Source organism: Pogoniulus pusillus, chromosome 25 (genome assembly GCF_015220805.1).
Source record: "Pogoniulus pusillus isolate bPogPus1 chromosome 25, bPogPus1.pri, whole genome shotgun sequence".
Taxonomy (NCBI): Eukaryota; Metazoa; Chordata; class Aves; order Piciformes; family Lybiidae; genus Pogoniulus; species Pogoniulus pusillus.
In genome coordinates this window covers 7,951,746-7,976,024 of record NC_087288.1, presented here as the reverse complement: position 1 = coordinate 7,976,024, position 24,279 = coordinate 7,951,746, and the positions used below count along the sequence as shown (strand labels likewise).

The following is a 24,279-nucleotide window of genomic DNA, read 5'->3' as shown; positions in this document are numbered from 1 at the left end:
GCAGATTGCACTGAGCTGGAAGGGACCCTCAAAGGTCCTTTTGTCCAACCACCCTGCACTTAGCAGGGACACCTACAACTAGAACAGTCTGCCCAGGGACACATCCAGTTTGATCTTGAATAACTCCAGGGATGGGGCCTCAACCACATCTCTGGGCAACCCCTTCCAGTATTTCACCAGCTTCACTATGAAGAATGTCTTTCTAATCTCCAGTCTAAATCTGCCCTCCTCAAACTAAAGCCATTGCCCCTCATCCTACCACTATGAGCCCTTGTGAACAGTATCATAGAATCATAGAATCAGCTAGGTTGGAAGAGACCTCCAAGATCATCCAGCCCAACCTAGCACCCAGCCCTGTCCAGTCAACTAGACCATGGCACTAAGTGCCTCAGCCAGGCTTTTTTTGAACACCTCCTCTTTTAACACAGAGGATATTTTGTCAGTCACTGCATTGCCCCCTTCAGCAGATAAATTAAACGATGTGCTTTAGCCAGCATTAGTTGTTCAAATACATATCTTCATTGTGCTATTTGTTCTGGGCATAATGTAATCAGCTTTGATTACAGATATTGCTATCATCTGTTATGCTTGTAATTAATCACCATTTAATTCATTTCCTATTGTACCACATCAGGTGTGTTGCCACCAGGTGATGCCATTTTCTATTAGCTGGCTATCGGAGTTTCCTCCCACCCCAGGTGTGGCCACTTTGCCTTCCCTGCCCACTCCCCTTTATATTCTGCCCCAGGAAAAATAGAAGCCCTAAGTCAGGCCCATTGTGGACCAAGGGATCCTCTGTCTGGCACTCCTGGTGAGTCCCCATGGTGTGCACCGGGTGAGTTGGTGGAGGATTTCAAAGGCCGGGGGGCCTGGTCGCCCCCTGGCTCCCTAGGGTTAGGCTCAGCAACCATTACACCATCATCCACGGGTGCTGGGTGTGTGTCTTTGCTGGAGCTCATTTCTTTTGTAGGGTATTTCAGCTCTTTGAGGTTTTTGCCTCAGGCTCTGAGATGACTGCAAAAACGGTGGTGGAGAAGAAGAGCTCTTCAGGCAGAGTGAGAGGTAAGGGCAGAGGGGAGCAGGGACTGCTTTAGGAAAGCGAGGTGTGGTGGAGAATCAGATTGTTAGGGACTGGAAGGGACCTTGAATCACAGAATCAGTGCCTCCACATCTTTCTCTTAGACCTCCTTCAGGTACTAGAAGGCTGCTGTAAGGCCTCCCCAGAGCCTTCTCCAGGCTGAACAGCCCCAATTCCTGCAGCCTGTTCCTACAGCAGAGGTGCCCTAGCCTTCTCATCATCTTTGTGGCCCTCCTCTGGACCCACTCCAGGAGCTCCACATGTCTCTTGTGTTGGGGGTCCTACAGGTGGATACAACACTGCAGGTGAGGTCTCCCCAGAGCAGAGAGGCAGAATCCCCTCTCTCCATCTGCTGGCCACACTGCTTTTCATGCAGGCCAGGCTGCCATTGGCCTTCTGGGCTGCAAGTGCACATTGCTGCCTCATGTGCAGCTTCTCATCCACCAGCACCCCCAAGTCCTCTGCAGAACTGCTCTCTGTCTCATCATCCTCCACCCTGGATTGATATTGAGGGTTGCCTCAACCTAGGTGCAGGGCCTTGTGCTTCACTTATGGAACCTCATGAGGTTCTCCTCAGCTCCCCTCTCCAGCCTGTCCAGGTGCCTCTAGATGGTTCCCATCCTTCAGTCTTCTCAACCTCCCCGCTCACCTTGCTATAGTCTGCAAACTTGCTAAGCGTGCTTCAGTGTTGCTGTCTGTTGCTGTGCCAGTACAGACCCCTGAGAGACACCACTTGTCACCTGCCTCCATCTGGACAGTTAGTTACATTCTATCTCATCCAGAGATTATACTCTTACATAAGGAAACCTATTTTGGAGATGCAGAAATGGTGATAAGTACCCTGCCCAGTGTGCCACTTGGCATCAGGACAGCACCTGGATAGCCACATTGCCCTGCTACCCATGGGAGTACACCAAGCATGTCCACTGCATGAGTGCAGGGCACTATTTTAACCATACAATGGGTATCCAAGATGTTATCAGCAGAGCAGAACTGCTGATTCGGCTTCAGCATCAATGCTCTGCTCTCCTGTGTTGTTTCAAATCCATGTGTTTGGCTCTACAAATATATGAAAACATCTTACACAGGAGCCTTGGTTACATCAGTGGAAACCTCAACACAGTGACTTTTAACAGAGGACAAAATGTGGTCCATTAACTTTTATTTGTCTTCCCTGACAGCTGTTATTAAGAGGCAGTTGTGGATTAATGAACTGCTCTGGGTAGGGTTTCTCTCTGACATTTAAAGCCAGGCAGTGTGCAAAATCACATGGCAGAGAAATTCCCACACACAACAAAATAGCCATACCTATCAGCTGCAGGCTTGGCTCTGCTTCCTCTCTGCTGATGTGTTGTGCCTGCTTCAGCAAGGAGAGAGCAATTCTCTCTACTACTCCCTGAAATCTGCAGAGCCACAGAGGGTTTGCTGCACTGCACCCCTTTCAAGTCAGGCTCACAATCCAGAGAAGAAAAGTGTAATGGTACAGTCTGTATTTAGCCCTTGTATGGGCCTAAACTCCAGCTCTATGATCCAGTGACCCCTCACTAGAAGGAAAGGGGGATGAGGAAAGGAGACCCACAGAATGAAATGAAAATGGATTTAACAAAGTAGCTAAACAATACCAATACAAGAGATATGTACACTTTTGCTCAGCAAATCCAGGGCACAACACCCAGGACAGCAATCCCTGAAAGCAGCAAAGTGAGAAGAAGCACTAACAGAACCCTCTCCTCAACAAACTCCCTCCTTACACACACTCATAAGCTGGGACACACCTGCAGCTAACTCCTGTCATCTGTGCTGGCTGACTCAGAGCTGCTCATGACCTGCAGCCCATGGCTGGCCTGAGACTCTGTCCCAGCAATGCCAGGACAGGTAGACTGGTTAAAAGAGAGTTACTTGGTTCAATCCTCTTGCAATACAGATGAATCACAGGAATCTTTTTTCATTTCATAAGCAATGTTTTAATATTTGCTCTGGTGAGACCTCACCTGGAGTACTGTGTCCAGCTATATGATCTCCAAGATAAAAGAGACATGGACCTGCTGGAGTGGGTCCAGGGAAGGGTCACAAAGATGATCAGAGAGCTGAACCACCTCTGCTATGAAGACAGGCTGTGAGACTTTGGGCTGTTCAGCCTGGAGAAGACAAGACTCTAGGAAAACCATAGAGATACATTTGAGTGTATGAAGGGAACCCATAGCAAGGCTGGGGAGGGACTGTTTAGAAGGACCTGTGGTGATAGGATGAGGGGCAACGGTTTGAAACTAGAGCAGGGGAGATTTGGGCTGGACATCAGGAGGAAGTTCTGCACAATGAGTGAGGTGAAATACTGGAACAGGTTGCCCAGGGATGTTGTTGAGGCCCCATCCCTGGAGACAATCAAGATCAGACTTGATGTGTCCCTGGGTAGCCTCATCTAGTTGGAGGTGTCCCTGCTGAGTGCAGGGGTGTTGGATAAGAAGAATTCTGAGTTGATCTCAGTAATACCAACTTCTCCTCTTTCCATTACTGACTTCCAATGGCTGTACTAGAGTAAATGAACCATCACTACTGGCACATTATCATCTGACTGAAGGATTGCACGTGAGTGAGGATAACTGAAAGATGCTATTCTAACACATTTCACAGTAGTACTGTCAGATGTTTTTCAGGACTGACTGATTTTGGTTGTCAGTCAACTGAACATGAGTCAGCAGTGTGCCCGGGCGGCCATAAGGCCAGTGGCATCCTGGTTTGTATTACAAACATTGCAGCCAGTAGGGACAGGGAGGTGATCATCCCCCTGTGTTCAGAATGTAGTGTTCAGCTCTGGGCCTCTCACTACAGAAAGGACATTGAGGGGCTGGAATGTGTCCAGAGAAGGGCAGCAAGGCTGCTGAAGGGCCTGAAGCATATGGCCTGTAAGTAGCACCTGAGGGGGCTGGCGTTGTTCAGCTGGGAGAAGAGGACAGTGAGGGGAGACCTCACTACTCTCTACACCTAACTGAAGGGAGGCTGGAGTGAGGAGGGGGCAGCCTCTTCTCCATGGTGTCAAGACACAGGAAGAGGAAATGTTTACAAGCTGTGCCAATGGAGGCTCGGGCTGGATATTAGGAAATACTTCTTCACAGAGAGGGTTCTAAAACATTGGAATGGTCTGCTCAGGACAGTGATGGAATTGCTATCCCTGGAGGTGTTTAAGCAGTGAGTGGACCTGGTGCTTGGGGCCATGGTTTAGTGCTGACCCTTCAGTGCTGGGTTGAGAGTTGGACTGGATGATCTTGGAGGTCTCTTCCAAAGGGATGTGTTCTGTGATCCTGTGATTCTCTTTTCTAGCCCAGTACATAGGAGTGGCATTCAATGACCTGAAAGCAGGTTTCCATCAGTAGTCTCATCAGTTAATGAAAACTGGCAATACTGTGAAAGAAACACTAAGCCTTGAGATTTTTCAGATAAAAAGGGCTCAGAAACAATGGTGTCTTGGATTGTCTGCTTTATGGCAATGTTTTTGCTGTAAGTATTCTGAATCAGAATGAAAAGTAATATTTCAGTGTCAAATTTCCCTAAAGCAGAGATTCCATGCCCTGACCAACTATAATTACCAAAGCAACGAGTAATCCATTTTCTCCCAGGCCCTCGGTTTTGTCAGCACTAAATTTACACACAATCATTTTTTAAGGAGATATGGGAGGAAATGCATAAATGCCAAGAATGTTTGCTCAGGGAAATGACACACACCATCCTTTTCCCAACATCTGGTTATTCGTGAAGGGCTGACAAATCTTCTTTTAGACTTATTAAGCTCGAAGTTATCTATGCTGAGGGGATCTGTGATAAAAGCAGTTTTTTACTCTAAAGAAATTTTGAGCTGAAGCCTAGTACAAGAAGGAGAAAAGAGTCTGAAGGGAGAGCAGCTTTTGTTGGTCTGTGGCTCAGCAGCATTAGCTGTCTTCCTCTCTCCAGATGTCTATTTTTAGATGACCTCTAGAGCATTAGATCAAATGTATAAATTGGATGAAGTCAAACCGTCTCCGTCTGTGAATATGCAGCTCCCAGAGGTGTGGCAATGTCTGTGGAATACAGACAGCCTGAATCTTGTCACCAGCAGACTACATCATCATTCTTCTTATTAAACCTGGGCCTAATAACCTTCTGACAACTCAAAGTTATATTCTCATCTCGTTTATGCTGATGTGGATGTAGAGACGTCAGCAGAGGGGAGGGTGTTGGCTTTTACATTGTTTTCCTTACTGTATCAGCAGCTCACTGCCACCATAAAAGGTCTCTGCAGAAAAAAAAAGATTACTGTGCCTGAAAAGAGCAGAAACCCTGTGATTTCTAATTTTGCAGAAGCTTCTAAACCAGTGACCTCAGAGCAGATTTTACATAGAGGAGCTGTAAGTATAGGTGTGTGCTTACACACAGCAACACACGACCCAGACAGCTGATAGTCCAACACTTATTAATTCATTATCCAGGCAACAGAATAAGTAAGCAGCACTTCAGCAGATCACAGGCACTCACCCACAGCAAGCTCCCTTTTGCAGAGCACAGGCCCTCTTTGCTTTGCATAGCTCTGAGTGACTTGGACATCACCTGTCATTTGTGCAGCCCCTCTAACTGAGAAGGGAATTTCACCTCAAAAGGGTGCAGCATGAACCGGTAACCTCAAGCTCTGCAAGACTGATGTCGGGCTGCTGGTGGTGTTGTGTCGTTTGGTAATGTAGGGCTGTGTCTGTGGAGAGAATACCAAGCAGTGTGGAGGCAGGCTGAGGAATTAAATGGGATGGGATTTGCATCAGAGCTTCACCAGAGTTAATCAGCTTTGTCCCTGAAATCTGGCTGCAACTTGCTGTATGGCTTCCTGCTCTGGTCAACAGAAACTCTTAAGACTACAACAGATAAAAATCCCTTGAAGAAATACAAGAGGAAAGGAAGCAATTATTCCAGTTCAGCTAAAGAAGTGCCTAAGGGATCAACTCCCCATCTAAAGTCTATTGGCATTCTCAACCTCATGACACAGATTCTGCAGCCATGAAACCCCACATATAGAATGAGGTCAAAAAGTTAGCTGTGAGTGCATTGTCTGGGCTTTACATCTATGCCCAGCCGACTGCAGCACTCTGCTAAGTCTTTGTTGCCTGTGCTTACAGGTATTTTAACACATGCAGAAAGCTCTGTGGCTCCTTCTCTTCCAGTACAACTGGGAATTCAGTTCGGCAAGTCCATGGGCTGATGCACACAAAGGTTACCAGTTACTTCTTGTGGCAAACTCATTTCGCTGAGTGTCCCTCATTATTTACCCTGCATGCAGCAAAAAGAACACTCAGCTTAGACTGAAATGTGTCTGGATTCACATTCAGAGAGAGGTGAGAATTGCCAGGCTGGACTAACCCAGTGACAGTCCACACAATTTGGCAATCTGTCTTTGATAACAACTAGCACCAGATACTGTAAAGGGGGAAAAAAAAAAAGAGAGAAGCTAACCCTCTGCTGAGCAATATCCCCAGTCATTAAAGTGTTTTTACCCCAATCAGAGAGCAGTTGGTGCCCAAAGCATGAGGTCTTTTCCAAACATTTGCTAATCCGGCTGGAACATTATCAACGTAAACGTCTGATTCTTTCCAGATCTTGCTCGCCTCTTCAGACAAACCCTGCGGAATAAAAGAGCAGTTAGATGAAGGAGAAGAAAGAAGTTACCAAAATGCAGGATATAAACAAAGAAGTTTGGGGGCAGAGTGAAAAAATAAACAGAGAGAGTGTCTGGAGGGGAGGAGGGAATGAAAGAAAAATGCTGTCCTTTAAAAAAATAACACAGGCTTCCTTTATAGCTTGCTAACCAGTGAGGTTTACCTTACAGGGAATGGTTTATGACTCACAGCCTGTTTTGGAAGCCCAGCAGAGATCAGCAAGATGTCAACTCAAAATTCAGCTGTCTCTGCAAATGTGCTGATCAAAGTTCTGCCCAAGACCTAGCAGACACTGCAGATTATGTCGACTCAGTGAAGTCAGAGGTGACCATGGAGGATCTGCAAGTCTCGGTCTTCTGCCCCTCGTCTTGCAGGATATGAGGTAGAAAAGGAATGGGATTTTATCTGCTCTGTAGCTCAAGAGGGTGGAAGGAAAATCTCACTTTACTTATAGCACAAGGACTGAAAGCTACAATTGCACCAAGAAGAATTCAGGACTACTGAGATTTGTGCTTTCAAAGAACTAACACAGAAACAAATCTGCTTCTTGTCTGTGAAAGTTCGTGGGTAGAGCACTAGGAAACTATGTTCTAAATATGGTTTCCAAATCAGTTCAACGTGACAGTCCTGCTTGGAGAGACACAAAGATCAACTATTTGCACAAGGCAGGATGGGCAGTGACATGTGTAAGTCAAAAGAACTTACAGAATAAAAGAAGATTGAACTCGGAGACCTATAACATCAAATACAAAAGAGAAACTCACTTCTCAGGGCTCTAATACTGTGAGATTTTCTCACAAATGTGGACTCCAGACTCTGCTTCCAGATCTCCTGCAAAAATTTAAGGGCACAGCTAATGACACTTTTAAAGACAATTTCTGGGCTGACAGATGGTAGCACTGACTTTTTGCACTTATTATTTAGGATTGTTTTGCACTCATAGAAACAGTGAACGCATTCTGAAACTCTGATGGCAATGTGACAGTCACAAATCTCATAGAATCCTAGAATGGCTAAGGTTGGAAGGACCCCAGAGATCATCTGCTCCAACTTCTCTGCCATGGGCAGGGATGTCTCTCAGCTAGACTCAGCTGCTCAAGGCCTCAGCTGGCTGGGCCTTCAACAATCCCAGGGAGGAGGCATCCACAACCTCATAGGGTAACCTATTCCAGAGTCTCACCAACCTCATACTGAAGAACTTCTTCTTGAGATCCAGTCTCACCCTGCTCTCCTTCAGCTTAAAACCATTCCCCCTTGTTCTCTCTCTAGGCACACTTATGAAAAGCCCCTCTCCAGCCTTTCTGTGGAACCCCTCTGAGGTGCCCCTGGAGTATTCTCTTCTTCAGGCTGAACAACTGCAGCTCCCTCAGCCTATGCTCATAGCAGGGTGTCAGAGGTTGGAAGGGACCTAAAGAGATCATTGAGTCCAACTCTCCTGTCAGAGCAGGACCATACAATCAAGCTCAGATGCTTCAGGCCGTGGATCATCTTTGTAGCCCTCCTCTGGAGGTCTCCAGAGACTGAAACTCTGTCAAGAGCAAGGCCTTTTCATGCAGGAGACAGGATGTTCAGGAACATCTTTAAGCAGCTGCTTCCCTGAAAGAGAAATGCCATCAGGGGCTGCTAAAATGCACCTGAGAAGTTACTTCCCTTGCACTGCCCTGGTCCTGGCTCTACCCAAAGATAAAGTAGCCATAAATGGGGCAAAAATGCTGGTATGCACTCTTCCTCCAACAAAACTCTTCAGAGAATTCCTCTACTGGGCTGGCCATGAAGGTGCACGTGAAAAAGAAAAGCTGTGTAAAGCTGACACATAACAGGAACATTCTTAAACTCAGAAGATCTGAGAGATACTTCTTGCAATAAACACAATATAACTTGAACCTGACACTCTGAAAGCCAAGCCTGAGAACTGGTGCACATTGGTTTGGAGCCTGTCTTTGTGATACCGTGAGCATCCTCAGCACCACTGTGCTTTGGGCCGCAGGGCTCCCAGACCACTTAGACAAGCCCTAAATGCTGTGCAGAACTGGGCTTGTCTCTGTGCCCTGCCCTGTGACTCTTCTGCCCAGACACATACCTGTATCTCTGCAGAAATTCCCAGCAAGCCTGCAGAGCAGAACTCCCAGCAAAGACGCAGTAGAGAAGCCTTGCCCACAGGGTACACTCTGCTGCATAGCATGCATTAGCCAGACTCGAAGGGGAACAGCTCCAACAGCCTCTGGAAGCCAGCTTCTTTAGAGAAGACAAAGGCCTGAAATCCCTCTTGTATCTTTCACAGAAGCAGCATCAAGGGAGCTCTTTCCTACAAAGGCACTCATTTCTTTTCTAACTCCAGGAGGACTGCTACCCTCCCACATGCTGCACATGTGCCTCTAATCTGAAAGATGGAGCTGTCTCCTTAGAGTCAACCAACTCCTCACTATTCCCTACCAATAAAACGACCAACATGATGGGACAGTGCTGCTTGACCCTATTCTTTGATGGGGAAGCTTTGCTGCTGGAAAGCCAGCTAACAGCCTGGGCTGTTTCTATGCAGGGGGTGCATTGCCCCCACAGTGAGAACCAAGTTGGATTATCTTCAAGACCATGCATGGAGTCCACGGTTCTGTGTCCTATACCTGATAAAGCAGACCAAGAACTTGAACTATTTCAGGCTACCACATGACACTGACATGTTAACAACTCAGGCTGTAAGTGAGCTGGGTTAGATTCAAATCCAAGGGTGAAGGTAAAAGGTTTTGTGTTCCATAACTGCTGCCAAACATTCTGTTTTCTTACTTGGCTCCTTTCATTCCCATGTATTTCAAAGCTGCTAGAAAGCACCCCCTCACACTTCATTCTGTACAGCTAATTGAATAAAGGGACAAGTGAAGTGGGAGGAGAGAGAAGATGGGCAGGAATTATTGTCCAAATTAAGTGTTAAACTTTGGCTTCTGCCTGCACCTTAGAACTTGTGTTTCTAGAGCACAATGATGAAAATAGACACATTGGTAACCACCAACTAAATGGAAAAAGGAAACAGAGTCCATGAAGTAGCACCAATGGGAACACAAATGTCCTCAAAGGAAAATCTCACCACCTGCATCATTTTCTGCAGTGGGAGCCAAAGCCTGGCTTTCTGGAAAAGTCACTTTACATCTGGATCCCCCTCAGACTTGGAAGAAGTCTAGGAGGGCTGTGGTTTGGAGTGTGCTGGTGCTCTCACTGCACATTGTTCTGTTTTCTTTGCAACAATCACAGAGCTTCCATGTCTGACATCCTGAGTCTCTCCTTCTCTGTCTCACCTGAAATGCTTCTCATCACAGCCCAGGCTCTGATGAACTGTAATAGATTAAAAGCAGCAGTCAGATACTGATCCCAATGTAAGACTCAAATCACACACATAACACTTTTGAAGACACTGTAGCACCAGGCATTGCTTGACTCAAGTTCTGCTTTTGCACTTCATATGTGAAAAAGAGCCCAACACAACTAGCAGCAGAGACTGGCAAAGGAGACCAGTACATACTATCTCAGCTCAATCCTTGAGCAGAAAGTACTGTGTTGTGTTGTGATGACTTCATGTTCCCAGCACTGACACAACAGCTGTTAGGGATGTCAGACCTTCACACCACATAGCATCCACATGACAATGCCAGTGGTGAACAGAATATTAAGGGTTGGAAAGGGATCTCAAGTGACCATCCAGTCCAACTCCCCTGCCATAGCAGGACCACCTAGGGCAGGACACACAGGAACACATCCAGGTGGGTTTGGAATGTCTCCAGAGGAGAGCCCACAACATCTCTGGGCAGCCTGCTCCAGGGCTCTGCCACCCTCACAGGGTAAAAGTGGAAGCTCCTTTGCTCCAGTTTGCACCCATTGCCCCTTGTCCTGTCATTGGACATCGCTGAGCAGAGCCTGGCTGCATCCTCCTGACACTGCCCTTCACATCTTTATCAACATGAATGAGGTCACCCCTCAGGCTCCTCCAAGCTAAAGAGCCTCAGCTCCCTCCCCTTATTCTCACAAGGCAGATGTTCCAGTCTCTCCAGATCCTTTTGGCTCTGTACTGGCCTCTCTCAAGCAGTTCCTTGAGCTCCTTCTTGAACTGAGTGGCCCAGAACTGTTCACAATATTACAGATGTGGCCTCACCAGGGCAGAGTAGAGGGAGAGGAGAATTTCTCTTGACCTACTAACCCCCCCCCACACACACACTTCTAATCCACCCCAAGATACTGTTGGCTTTCCTTGCCACGAGGGCACATTGCTGGTTAATGGACACGTCCACCAGGAGCCTCAGGTACCTTTCCCCTACACTGCTGTCTCACAGGTCAGTTCCCAAACTACACTGGTGCATGGGGCTTGCTCTTTCCCAGATGTAAGACTCTACACTTGGCCTTGCTGAATTTCATTTGGTTTGTCTCCACCCAACTCTCCAGCCTAGCTGAATGGCAGCACAGTTGTGTATAAAACATTAAAAAACATAATCCCCTTTTATGATCCTTCTTAAGTGGGGTCTCAGCAATGCTGCCTCACTGCTTGAACACCTGCAGGTTTCCAGACAAACTGCACCTATCTTCTGTGAATAAAGAAGTGGAATAGGTTTTCTTGCCACTTTACCTTCTCTTCTGAGGAGGAGTTTGGATGAACTGAAATCCTAAGGCCATTCTTGACACTGCCAGGATAACCCCTGGACACAGCAAAAAGGGCATTATGAGAGAGAACAGAGCTTATTTCCATTCCAAGTTCCTAGGAACACCATCACCAAGAGACTGCAGAACAATTTTGGGCTTAGGGAGTGAGATGTAATTTAAAAGTCATGCTCTTTGGGATTGCCCAGGGGAAAAATCTGCAGTTTATTTCCTTCCACATTCTTAATTCTTACTTTTTTTTTTTCCAGCCTGGTGGTAAACCAAACATTTTTGTGCGTTTATTGACATGTCCAGTGCCTTTGGTGACATGTGAAATCTTTGCAATTTAGGTCAGACAAGTGTCCTCAAAACCCAGGAACCCAGCAGACCTTCCAAGCTTCTGTTTGCTTTGGTTCAGTGGAAGGGACTGTTAAAGGCAACCTACAGCAAGCCCTGCTCTGCACTGGGCCTGTGGCCTCTGCAGGGAGCTGAGTTGCCTGTCTCAGTCTCCTCATCCTCTTCCTGACTGCTCAAGGTCAGGCACAGGAATCCACTGCCTTCCACATGGGGCATGCTGAGAGGCAGCAACCTTCACCAGCTCCCTCCCTATCACTGCTTCTTGGCCCTGGCCCCAGAGTTGGCTGATACTCCTTTGGCAATACAGCCTGAGTTCATGTCTGCCTGCTAGAAGTCACGGCAGAGAGACAGAAAAACAAGTGGCCTATAAAGAGCAAAACCTGTCTCTTCCCAAAGCTTTAGTCTGTGCATAAGAAGAGCCCCTGCTGCATCTGTATGATCTTACTGCATGAACAGCAAATGCACACAAGAGATGTATCTTCTAAGTGTATCTTCTCCTCCTTTTCCCAGGTACAGGTGATCAGAAAAGCAGGATTTAGATCCTTGGTCTCCTCACATCAAACCCTATCCTCCTTGTTTGAACTTTCCCTACTTCTTTCTTTGTGGTAATCTGCAATTAGAAGCTGTTGTCTTGTTTGGTTAGTAATTGTACCTCCTTTAAAGAGCAATCTCATTTTACAGACCTTCAAGAACCAAAGAAAAGTTTATCCTGGTTGGCAAGTTTACCTTCGATGCTCTCTGACTCAAAGCAGTTGAAGATTAATATGGCACAAACACACGATGGGAACTCTTATGTGTGGGATGGAAACTCTGTAGGCTTGAAAGAGGCTTGAGAGCTGTATTTAAAAAGTGCATCATAGAGTGGTTTGGGTTGGAAGGAACCTTACAGGTCATGTAGTTCCAGATCAGGTTGCTCAAGACCTCATCCAGCCTGGCCTTGGATATCTCCAGCCAGGGGGCACCCACAACCTCCCTGGGCAACCTGTTCCAGTGTCTCACCAGTCTGTCCTGGTATCTCACCAAACTGTTCCAGTGTCTCACACTTCAATATAGAGGGGCTGGGATCCAAAGAGCAGATAAATTTGCAGCCACAAAGACAAGCAGATGACAGCTTGGAGATACAATTCTCACAACCCGGTGCCTGAGTGAACTGTTTCCTCTCTCCAGAATAACCTTATGTTGCACACTGTCCTCACTCATTTGGATAAAAGCATTTATGTGAGTGACAAACCTGCACATCCACTTACTAGTCATGAGATCTGTTCTGCCTTGTCTTTTTTCCTTGCTTTAACACACATGTCACTGTACCAGTCCATTCAGATGAGCAACCTTCCAGTACCTGAAGGGGGGGGCTACAAAGAAGCTGGGAAGGGGCTTCTGACAGGAGCTTATAGTGATAAGAGGGAACAGATTGAAGCTTGAGGAGGGCAGATTTAGACTGGATACTAGGAAGAAATTCTTTCCAGAGAGAGTGGAGAAAGACTGGAAAAAGTTTCCCAGGGAGGTTGTGTTTGCCTCATCCCTGGAGGTGTTCAAGGCCAGGCTGGATGGGAGCTTGAGCAACCTGCTCTAGAGGAAGGTGCCCCTGCCCGTGGCAGGGGGGGTTGGAACTAGGTGATCTTTAAGGTTCCTTCAAACCTAAACCATTTTATGAATCTATGAAACTAGCTCATTCTAGGTGCAAACATTGTAAGATCCTAAGGGTACTTTTGAAGTTGTCCTTAAGCAGCAGCCACCAGAGAGATAAGAGGTGTAAATCGGGGAAGTGCAGCTGTTAAAAACACCAAAACCAAACAAGCTCAGGCCATTTTTCTTGGTGACAGAGATGTAGAAATACTTTCATCTTTGCATCCAGTATTTATCACATAGTAGAATGCCTCAGTTTGCAGGCTGCACAGGCAGTGTTCAGCACACATGATTTCTCTCACTGCCACTCTGGTACTGGCAGCCAGGCAAACCCTGATGTACAAGCACTGCTTCTTTTCCTCTCTCATACTCTGCAGCTGCTGCATTTATGCAATTAGCTACATGGCATTTCTTACCCCAGTGGAAAGTGCCTCTGATCTCTCTCTGCAGAGGCCAGGCACAGCAGTAGCCTCACAGACTGTGCACTACAGGAGGCCCAAAGTAGTTTGGAAGTTGGCAGGTAAGGGTGGTGGGAGGCCAGGAGGATGAAGCGCCCTCAGCATTCTGCCTGCCACCACACCAGAAGCACTGCCACCAGGCACAGGAAGAGATGTTCTTCTGTGCTGCTCTGCAAACGTGGCCAACATGCCCAAGAGGAAGCACTGTGGGGTGGGCTGATCAGTCCCTGCTGATCCTGCATCCTGAAAGGGATGCACTGAAGCTAAGGAAGCGGATGGGGGTGAAATCTTGTCCTAATTATCTTAATAGCAGTATTGTCGTTGCCTTCAGTGGAGCTAGGCTTTCTCCACAGGGAACCTGCCAGAAAATCCCCATAGCCATTTGTATTTTCCTACTTCAGGATGAAAATTAGGTACAGCATGTATTTCACCCACTGGTATAGGGCTGTCACCGTGGAAACCCTGCTCAACAGAGTGTGAAAACGTTTACAGTGTTGGCTGGGCTTGCAGAGTGCTGAGCACCATTTTTTCCCCATTAACTTTACGAAGGCTACTACCATTCAAGAACTAAGTCCAGTTATAACGAGCCATAGCTGCTCTGTATGTCCTCTGAAACAAATCCTGGGCTGGACTTCTCCAGTAAACTCCACTCTTCAGACATCCCACGCTGATATAACAAGAACTCCTCTGTTTTTTTCCAAGCATACCCTAATTATATTTCCCATTGCAACATCCTATGAGCAGACACTGCCCCGTTTTGCTGATGGGGAAAGCAGGGGTACACAGGAGTCACAGACCTTGTCAAAACCACGCAGCCAAGTCCTGGCAGATTTGGGAGCGGATTTCATGAGTCCCTGACTCTTTAGTTTCTCTGCTCTGATCACCAGACAACACTCCCTTCCTCTAAAATAGGCTATTTTGATTGAAAACAGATGGTGTACATTTTTGGCACAGTGTTTTAACTATATTAAAATGCTCTGAATGAATGTGTGCTTATATCATCCCTATCCATGCATACGTGTGCATACATGCAGCCCCCATCCATGCAGACAGGAATAGGCATGAGTTAAGGACATATTAATTTTGATACATCCTATGCAAATGTAATGGATATGCTGAAAGGCACCGAAGTGCAGCTGGACAGCTGACATACCTAAACACACAGGCTGTGTTCTGCTGTGGTGTTGTAATTACACACTAGGAATTCTCTCTCTCTCTCTCTAGGCAACAGAATTTACGTTGTTGATGGAGTACACACTTTGATGTCACAGATGGATTAATGGTTTTTATCATTTCATGAGAATTTAGCAAAGGGTGAATCACATCCTTTCTCGTTAGCTCCAGGACCGAGCTCCATCTCAGCTGAATAAAGCATGCAGTGGACACTGCCTACATTTTTATTAGGGATTTTTCTGCAACCGAATTGTTATGGCTTAAATATCCTGCTTATCTTTTGAATTTGTTCTTTCTGTCATAAGATTTGTCCCTGCATTAAGTCTTCTCTAATAGTGTGTTTCCAGCTAAGAACCAGCAAATCCTGGCTCGGACTTGCTGTCTGTCGAGATTAAGTTCTTTCCACACATCATACCTTGGAGGATGTGACAAGGCCCAGTTTTCAATTATCTGGTTTTTTGCCTGCAGCCTTGGTTCAGGTAAAGATGTTCTGTCGTAGCAGCTGGCAAACAGCTCAGGAGACCTTTCTCATGGTTAGAAATCACCAGAGAGCTTCTATTGCTTGCTGTCTCCTGTGCATCCCCAGCAAAGATGGGAGGGTGAGTCTTGAACGCTACTCACATGGGATACATCCCAGTTATAAGCTCCTTTCACAAGCCCTTTTCCACAACTGCTTCCCGTTGACCCTATTTCCATTTTGGTTGCCTGGATTTTCCCCTTCACTTACCGCAAAAGAGGCAAGGAAATAAGCCTTCAAATCCACAGTTATGCAGGGGGAGTTGCAAACAGCTCATTCCCCACGGGTGCTAATCCTTTGTCTGCACGTTGGCCCCAGCTACCTCACGCCTCATACACACACAAAGTGAGCCAGAACTGGGGGTGAGACTAGAATTGGGGAATTCTGTGTTTGCAGAGAGGGGATCCTAAGCGAAAGCAGCTACTTCAGTCTGTGCTAATTCCTGCTGGGCTGATCGTTGAGCGTGCTAGAGAAAAAGGAAATCTTGCTGATACTCACTGCTCTTCAGCCTTCTGGAGTTCCAAAGCTGCAGAACTCAGGAATCAGGAAATGCCTGCAGAAAGGTTTTGAGGAGGTCACAGAACCAGAAGTATGCTACAGTGCTGCTTCATTTATGGATAAATAAAATATGGCTGCTTATTATAAAGGGGGAAAAAAAAGAGCTTTAAAAATCAACCAAAACCCAAACAGCAGTGCATTGTTTCAGAACTGCAATCCAAACCCCAGCACTGCCACTTTCTGTCTCACAAACAACGCTGTAATGTCACATTAAGATCTCCACAACTGTGCCTACAACATCGGCTAGCAGCTGCTAATCAGGAGAGCACCTCACCTCAGCACTTATCTTGCAGAGGATGGATTAGCATGTTTACATTTTCCTGTCTGCCTGTCATGCTACAGAACTAATATTATGGTACAGTCTCTGCTCAGTAGAGTTTTTATGCCTATTTCCCCTGTATCAGAAGATACAGTAAACACACATACTCAGGATAGCTCTTCTGCAATTCAACACATGAAGCTATTTCACTCTGACTTGGCAAAATGTAATCTAAATTTCCAGGCAGGAAAAGTGTTAAAAGTAAAGCCTGTTCTTGCAAGCTGTGATGTAGTAACCAGGCTCCTCTCCTACCAATGTAAAGCTCTCCACAGTGACAGCCTTACCCTTTCTCTAGCCACTTTCTGCCAGGTAGGCATCAGAGAAATGTGAAACAGCCTTAAAAGCTCCGTATCTGATCAGAGGAAATTCTCCCAGTGCAAGCTGGGCAGAGACTGCCAAAGGCTTGGTTCCAGTCCCCTTTCAATAATCTACTGCAAAGGGGTCCGAGTTAACTTCCCAGGCTGCCGTTGGGTATGAAGGCAACAGCCTGGACAAACTCTGCTGGCTTCACCTCCTACAGCAGGCCAATGCTGGCAGGGTGGTGAGGCTGCTTGAAGGCAACACAGCCTGACCATTCTGGGCTGGTGGTTGTGTGCAGTGCAGGATCTTCCGCCGCTTTCTGTGGGATGCAGACCACACTCTTGCCATTTAAAATGCAAGTGGGCTCTGTTAAAAAGCTACCTGTCTTTCATGAGTACTCAGCAAAGAACAAAACACACAGAAGCCTGTTGCCTCTACAGCACTTTTCCCCTTCCCTGATGTTCTGAAGAGGTTTTTTCATGCTCCCTCATTATCTTTACCAGTCAGAATAGATACCCTGTGATAAACATGCAGGAAACTAAGCTCCAGAACAACTCCACGATTAGCCTGAGCCTACTTGGTGAACTGGCTGGAGATGGGAAGACTGCCCAGCTCTCCCAGTAATCCACCCTTGGCCTCAATTCAGCAGAACACTTAGGTACTTGTTTAACTAAAGATACAGTGCTTTACTGTGAATCACAGACCTCTTTCTTATTATCACTTCTACAGCAGGGTGAGGGAATTAAGTCTTAGGAAAAGCCTTGAAGCAAATGAGAGCAGTACATTTAACATCCTGAGGGCTCTGCACCCTGGGTCTGCCAGAGTCCTTAGCAGAGGGAGGGTGAGGTTCAGAGACTGTGGCCTGGCTCATTTTTTCCTACTGCAGAAGACAGCAGTGAGATTAGTGACCATAGGATTGCTGCTGTGTAGAGCTGTGCTAGTCAGAGCTGAGAGCTAATAATACATGTCCTAACCTCTTTTCTCATTATTCAGTCAAGTAAGACAAAATTCCATTCATTGGGAAAGCCAAAAGAACAACTAACAAATTCTGGTGTCCTTTTCTTGTTTTTCTTTTGAGAACATGTAAGTTGTAAAAACAAAAGAATTTTCTTTGTAATATCCTCAGAAGATCTTTTTTAATTGCCTGCAAGGAAACTCAACTTTCCCAGCTTCTGAAATGAAACCTTCCTCTTCAAGTGAGAGTCAAGAAATATCATGGCAGCAAAAGCTGCACTTCAGGTGATAAAAGTAGCTGCACCTTGCTTCCTCCTGATGCACCACGCAGAAACTGTCAGTCTACTGAGCAGACTGTGCTGGTTTCCACGACTGGGAAAGAAAAGGGCTGAGGCAGAGATGTATCCCAGGCACAGATCCAGGCTGAGTGCAGTGCGGGTTGAGAGCAGCCCTGAAGAAAAGACTTGGGAATGCTGGTTGCTGAGAAGCATCCCATGAGCCAGCAGTGCCCTCATGCAGCCCAGAAGGCAGCTGTGTGCTGGGTTGCATTCAGAGGAGTGTGGGCAGCAGGGCAAGAGAGGGGATTCTGCCTCTTGACTCTACTCTGCTCAGACCACACCTCAAATACTGCATCCATTTCTGGTATCTTTAGCATAAGGACATAGAAGCATTAGAGTAAGTGCAGAGGAGGGCCACATAGATGATACAAGGGCTGGAGCACCTCTGCTATGAGGGTAGGCTGAGGCAACTGGGGTTGTTCTTCCTGGAGAAGAGAAGACTCCAGGGGGATCTTAGATCTGCCTTCCAATACCCGAAGGGCTCCTACATAAAGGGTGCAGAGGGACTTTTCCTAAGGGTACCTAGAGATAGGACAAGGGAGAATGGTTTTGAGCTGAGGAAGGGAAGGTTTAGATTGAATTTCAGGAAGAAGTTCTTCGGTATGAGGGTGGAGAGATGCTGGAATAGGATGCCCATGGAGGTTGTGGATGCCTCTTCCCTGGGAGTGTTCGAGGTTAGGTTGGATGAGGCTATGAGCAGCTGAGCCTAGTTAAGAGACATCCCTGCCCATGTCAGGGACACTGGAGTAGATGATCTCTGAGATCCCTTCCAACCTAGCCCTTTCTATGAGTTCCATGATTCTGTTTAATATATCTGTGATGGATGGGATTGTTCAGCTTAGAGAAGAGAAGGCTCCTGGGACACCTAACAGCAGCCTTCCAGTACCTAAAGGGGGCTAACAGGAAGAATGGAGACTGTTTACAAAGGCCTGCAGTGACAGGACAAGGGGCAATGGCTCCAAACTACAGAAGAGCAGCTTTAGATTGAATGTTAGGAACAAGTTCTTTACTATGCAGGTAGTAGAACACTGGAACAGGTTGCCCACTGAGGTTGGGGCCCCATCGCTGGAGATATTCAAGGTGAGGTTCAACAGAGCTCTGGGCAACCTGATCTAGTTGAGGGTGTCCCTACTGACTGCAGAGGGGGTTGGACTGGATGACCTTCGGAGGTGCCTTCCAACCCAGACCATTCTGTGACTATGAAATACATTACCTGACTCAACTTCTACAAACATTCTGTTTTATGGGATGATTTTAATCCACTTACTGTGTGCTTTAGCATAGCTTGGAGATGTTAAGGGGAGGCAGCAACATCTCAGTGGTTAAGGCTAAAGCTAGCTTCAGCTATAGCACTCTCTTTCCATTTCCTCATCATAACTTTGGCTTGGAAAGCTACTTGAGTCTGTAGCATGCCAGGTGTATTTTAGTGAGCTTTGCAAAAACTGAGGAAAATCAGCCAGATGTCTTTCAAGTTATAGTTGTTTAAACTTACTCTGATCAGAAATATTTACTTTTTTAGACCTTGTTTTCAGTTTGACTGAATCGAATGAATTCAGCCCATAGTAATGCTCCTGCCTTAAGAAAACTCAATGGTGACTTAAAACTTCTCCCCAGCTGAATGACTGTGACTGTAGAGCAGTGTCCTCTTCCTGACTCATGCGTACCCCATTAGAAGAGGTTATTGTCCCTGACCTCATCTCTGGTACTTGTCTATGTCCATTTGTTGGAAACTGCCCTGGTTTTTTGTTGTTTAAAGAGGACTATGTGAGCCTCAACTTCTTTCAGCCAGGCTGGACTGGGTTCCTTTAAACAGTGGCATGGTGATTCATTGCTAACCCTGCTCTCTTGCACTGATGCAGGTAGGGAGCACTCCTGCCAGCAGGTCTGCTCCTACTTCTCTGAGAAAAGTAACGTCCACCAAGGGAGCACTAGAAAGAAAATGAAGCTGTAGCACTGGCCAGCAGTTCCTTCCAGAAGTACAATTATTTTCAGTTCACAGGCCTTGCTATCCACCCACAAAGACCCAAGGCAGCCTTGCATTGACATCTTTTATTAAACTGGTGCAAACAGTTGTCTTTACCTCAAAAAAATACTTCTATTGACACTCCTAACCTCTCCATAATATTAAATTCTTCTCGGTTTGTGCCCTGATAGCTTGGTTGACGCTGTGCAGAGCCACAAACCAGTCTCCTTTTTGTTTCATAAACCCCAGTCCAAACAGTTTTGTTTGTTTCAGAAGGAATGATGAGTTCACTTGAGTTCTTGCTGAGATCAAGGAGGCTTTTTTGGCCTTGGCCGGAGTGGGATCGTGGTTGAACACTGCAAAACATCTTTCAAACTGTCTTCTGTTGCCTATTTCTCTTCAGGATTTTTCTTCTCTTTGGGAGGTGACCTAAAGTCACCTGCTGAGTGGCAAGAGGCCTTCATTTACAACAAAGGCTTTCCACGAGTCTCTAAAGCTCTGCAGAGAGCATTTTTCTATTCGTTTTCACCAGAGAAGGAATAAATCCACAAAATGTAGCATTCATAAAGAACTTTTATAAAGGTTATGGATATAGAAATGGGGGTTTTATACATGTATGAATAATATCATAAACAATAAAGCCACTGTTTTCTAGACATTGCTAGCTATGTCATTGCCATCACCTGCTTGAAATGTGATGACTGCAAGTTTAATTCATGAGGACAGAGATGAGGGTTGCTGCCCAAATACAACCCAGCAAACTTAACAAGCCAGTTGTTGATAAGCCATGGGATTGTGATTTTGATCCACAGGCCATGGTGGAAGTGTTTCTTTACAGTAAAGAAACAGAGGGAGAGAGATGAGGCTGTTCAGTCTGGAGAACAGAAGGCTCTGAGGAGACCTTATTATGGCCTTCCAAGATCTGAAAGGGGCCTACAGGAAAGCTGGGGAGGGGCTTTTTAGGGTGTCCAGTGGTGATAGGACTGGGGTGGGGGGGAGTGGAGCAAAACTAGAAGTAGGGAGATTCATATTGGATGCTGGGAAGAAGTTCTTCAAGATGAGGTGAAGAGGTTACCCAAGGAGGTGGTGTAAGCCCCATCCCTGGAAGTCTTTAAGGCCAGGCTGGATGAGGCTCTGAGCAACCTGATCTAGTGTGAGGTGTGCCTGCCCTTGGCATGGGAGTTGGAACTAGATGGTCTTTGAGGTCCCTTCCAGCCCTGACATTTCTATGATTCTGTGATTAAATGTCCTGTTTCTGATTTCAAACACTGATTTTTACCTGAATTGGCACTGTCATCACCCTCCACATCTATTTTCCTAATACAATACATGTTTTAGAGCCCTACACTAACTTTTACCTGAATTGCCACTGTCATCACCCTCCACATCTATTTTCCTAATACATGTTTTCGAGCCTTGTTGCTGTTTTGCAGTTTTAAAAGTGAGAAATAAGTGACACATAAAATAAAGGCTCTGCTGTTTCCAGTAGATCAACATTCTTTCAATTACAACTGAGTAAAGCAAACTGCAAAACAAGCAGCAAATTGGTCAGACTTCTAACCTGAGAACTTCCCAGCCTCGGGGAAATGGAGATCGGAGTGTGATATCTCACACTCCCTTTTGAAATGAGCCTTTCTCTGGTGTGAAGCTAATCCAACTCAATCCACCCTGGGCTCACATTCTAAATTATGCCTCTTGCTGGGCTTGTTTTCATCTAAGCATGGAATCTGCTGCTTTTTACAAGTAAAGGTTTTTCTTCCCCTCTCCCTCTTCACAAGCTTCCCTCCCACTTTTTGGACAAAACCCCTGCCCTTGGCTTCCCCTTTCTAAATCACTCTTCCTTCCTGTATGATCTCTAAATTAATCATCACTCTCCTTCCCTCTCTCCTCTCTACCCCATTTTTCCTCACTTCATCCTGTTTCCTTCCCCCGCCAAAGATCTTAGTCACAAGTTTCCTCATTCCTCGCCCCTTCCATCACTGTTGCTTACATGACATTAACAGCTGATTGCATTTGAAAATAAAGAAGTCACTTTCACAGTCAGGTCCTCATTGCATTCATCTCTAAATATACTGTTTACAAAACCAAAAAGAGTCAGTAACACAGCCTTGGGCATTCACCACAATAAGAGGTACTAGTTTTGAAGGAACAGGTATCAAAAGCTTTGATTATGAGGAGACATTGCAAAGAAAGCAGGTCTAGTAGCAGCTCTTGTGCAGACATCAGCCAAATCTTTTAAATGTCCCCACTTTACTCTTGGAGCAAAGGAATTTTATTGGCCATGCCTTGTGTGGCACTTTGCAACCATCCAGTTTCACAAACTGATATGCAGGCTCCCTGAGAACTGCTCAGTGTGAAAAGCCACTTGACCTGAAGAAGAGTTCTACCAGACAAACAGTTTCATTTGTGGGCCTGATGTATCCTGAGTAAAGTTCAGCTTGGAAAGGTGGCATATCATGGGTATAACAGATCAGGAGGCAGTGGAAGAAAACTTCACTGTAGGTAAGGAATCCACAGGAGAGAAATGAACAATGCAGGGACAAAGGCTCAAAATGTTGCCGATAGAAACAAGAGGGAAAAGAAAATAAAAGAACAGTCTTAGATTTCTGTTACCAAAGAGAGAATCTGGGTCAAGAACAACCCTATGGATGAGGACAGGTCAGAGGCTGATCTGTTGGAGAGCAGCATAGGGGAAGGGGAACTGGGAATCCTGGTGGACAGAATGATGACCATGAGCCAGCAATGTGCCCTTGTGATGAAGGCCAAGGGCATCCTGCAGTGAATTAGAAGGGCTGTGCTTAGCAGGTGGAGAGAGGATCCTCTCCCTCTCTGTTCTGCACTGGTGAAGCCACATCTGGAATACTGTGACCAGTTCTGGGACACGGGGTCCTGTTTGGAGGCCAGCATGAGATGATGGTCAGCTCCTAGTTTGCATCATAAAAGCAAGATGCAAAATATTAGCAATTCCAGGCAGTAATAACTTCATTGCTCCCTTTCCTCTTCTTGTTATCTTGTTTCTGTTTGGAGCACAACACCCCTGCACACTTCAGCAGAGCCAAAAATCCTTCATTCTTCAGAGAAAATTGTATCCTAGTGGTGGCCACGTTCTCAGTAGTTTTAAATGAAGACAAAAGCCAGGAGAACAAGGCCAATACAGAACCACTGCAGAGAGATCAGTATGATACAGTTTGTCTCTGAGGTAAAATTAGGCAGTTCAGCCATTTACAGAAAATCATTAAGACTATAAATATGACTCCAAAGACCAATAAAAAAAGCACAAGGGAAGAAAAAGATAATTCCATATTTACAGTATCTATACATGCATGTAAATTTATGATCATTGTTTTGAGGTTAGGTAAACAATAAGCACCAATTTTCTCAGGTACTATTTAGTGCTTGGACTTGGAACATGTCTTTAGACACAGAGCTTGGACTTGGACTTGCCTGTAGACCTCACAGGAGAAATAGGTCTTGGCAACACAGTTAGAGGGGAAAAGAATAGTAGAACTGTAAGGCTTTAATAAGGATTCCAGCATGTTACTAAATGCTTTACTATGGGGAGTGAGACTAGGTTCTGTGATAGTCATCAGTTTCAGTGAAGAGGCCTCTCTGTCTGCTTGGATTAAGTCTGCCTCAGTAGTCAGATTTATGTAATCAAAGAACCACAGAATGTTAGGAGTTGGAAGGGAACTCCAGAGATCATCTAGTCCAATCCCCCTGCCACAGCAGCATCACCTAGGTAGGTCACACAGGAATGCATCCAAATGGGTCTGGAAAGTCTCCAGAGAGACTCTGCAACCTCTCTGGGCAGCCTGCCCCTGGGCTGTGGCACCCTCTCTGTAAAAGAGTTTATCCCTACGCTGAGGTGGAACCTCCTGTGTTCCAGCTTGTACACAGTGCTCCTTGTCCTGTCACTGGGCACCACTGAAAAGAGCCTGGCACTTTCATCTTGACACCCACCCCTCAGGTCCCCTCTCAGCCTTCTCTTCTCCAGACTAAACAGCCTCAGGTCTCTCATCTTTCCTCATAATAGCGATGTTCATGACCCCCAGTCATCCTCGTAACTCTGTTGGACTCTCCCTGTCTCTCTTGAACTGGAGAGCCTAAAACTGGACACATGCTAGAGAGACTAGAACAAGTCTTGCTCACTTCACATATGCAAGTCTACAGTGTCGTCCCAGAGTGCCACCAGTGTACACTCCATCTGTACCTACTTGCAATCTCTTATGATACCCTGAGATACTATCACAGTTCAGACAACAGACATGATTTGTGTGCAGGATTTCACCCAAACCAGCCAACCTCCTCTGTGGAGAGAGAAAAGGCTGTTTATTACTGTCACATCAAGT

The 24,279-nt window shown here is 46.0% G+C and overlaps 1 long non-coding RNA gene across 1 annotated transcript; it reads left to right on the top strand.

Annotated features, from left to right (window-relative positions):
• The first annotated feature begins 771 nt into the window (after nt 1-771).
• LOC135186425 (uncharacterized) lies at nt 772-8,091 on the top strand. Its single transcript, XR_010306851.1, has 3 exons — nt 772-811; nt 971-1,062; nt 6,921-8,091. It is a non-coding gene; the product is annotated as an uncharacterized LOC135186425 (long non-coding RNA).
• The last annotated feature ends 16,188 nt before the right edge of the window (nt 8,092-24,279 follow it).